A 1796-nucleotide genomic window follows, 5' to 3' on the forward strand; every position below is an offset into this window, starting at 1 on the left:
TAAATATCAGATGGTCTCACCCATTACTGATATAAATTTTTTTTTTTTTATATCTCTATTGTTTTAAAATTAATAGAAAAAACATATGAGATATATATATTATTATTAATTTTTTTTTTTTTCAAATATATATTTTATTATGTCATTTATATAATTTTTTTGCTTTTACAAAAAGAAATATATAACATGTTATTCATAATAAATATTATTGAATAAAAAAAAAAAATAATAATTATGATTTTTGTCAGACCATCACCAAATGGGTCTTAAAATATTTCAAACATTTTCTCATACTCGTCGCTAGATTGAAAGCGTCATTTATTTTTTAATTTTATTTAAAAAGTTAATTTTAAATAAAAAACGTTATAATAACACTTAATATTCTCGCTTGGTATGAGGTGAGTCAATGTAATATTATTTATAAAAATAATTTTTATATAAATATTGTGTGCTCATATGGGAGTGTAAAGTTTAAAACTTATAACCCATGAACTTGCTTTGACAAAAAAATTTATATGTTATTCTATTTATAATCAATAATTTAATAAAAAAAAAATTTTTTTTAAATATTGATATAAAAAGATATACATATAGAGGTTTTTTTACAAAATTCTCATTAATTTTTTTACAAAAATAATAATACAATATTTAATATCAAAATAATCCAAACTGATTACCATCCAGACTATTATCAATATATATAAGATTGTATTATTATTCATTTCAATACATATTTATTAAAACTGAGATAAAATTTCATATATTAATAAATATGCATGTGTAAAAAAAAAATTTTTTATATAATAATTGAAAATGTTTTTGCTATTATTTTATATACATACATTAAATAATTGATAACAATTTAATACAATGTACACCTAAAAAATAATAACAGCATATACATATTCGAAACATTACTAGCAAAAAAACCAAAATACAATATTAAATATCAAAATAAACCAAACTGATTACCATCCAGAATATTTTGAGTATATATATATATATAATTTTGTATATTTTGCGTTCATGTTAATAAAATATATAAATGATACATATTTGAAAAGTGTTATTCTTCTTTCTGTTTTTTCGTAATATCATGGTGTCCATAGACATGCAAAAGCGTCATACCAAGCCATATACATACCTACACCACCTTTGTTGAATGATACACGAACAGTATGAAAATTAAACAACATATTCAATATCATTTTATATTATACTAAAATAAATGTTATTCTATTAAGAAAGTGTATATTTTTAAATTTGGCATTCATTACATAGTCAAAATACAATAATAATATAGATGATACATATACGATAATTGTTATTTTTCTTTCTGTTTTTTCGTGATATCATGGTGTCCATAGAATTGCAACGACGTCATACCAAGCCATATACAACTCTACACCACCTTTGTTGAATGATACACTTAGAGTATGAAAAATAAACAAATTATACTATATCATACTATATCATATATGTAAGACTGTTGAACATAATACCACAAAATACACTATTTCATATAGATATACATTCATTCTTGTCAACATAAAAGTACGTTATAAATGATACATATACAATAAGTTTTATTCCTCTTTCTGTTATTCCGTAATATCATAGTGTCCATAGAATTGCAACGACGTCATACCAAGCCATATACAACTCTACACCACCTTTGTTGAATGATACACGGACAGTATGAAAAATAAACAACCTATTCTATACCATTTAATATCATACTAAAACATGAAACAAATGTTATTCTATTAAAAAGTGTATTATTTTATTATATTTAG

This window comes from Chrysoperla carnea (assembly GCF_905475395.1).
Source record: "Chrysoperla carnea chromosome X unlocalized genomic scaffold, inChrCarn1.1 SUPER_X_unloc_80, whole genome shotgun sequence".
NCBI lineage: Eukaryota > Metazoa > Arthropoda > Insecta > Neuroptera > Chrysopidae > Chrysoperla > Chrysoperla carnea.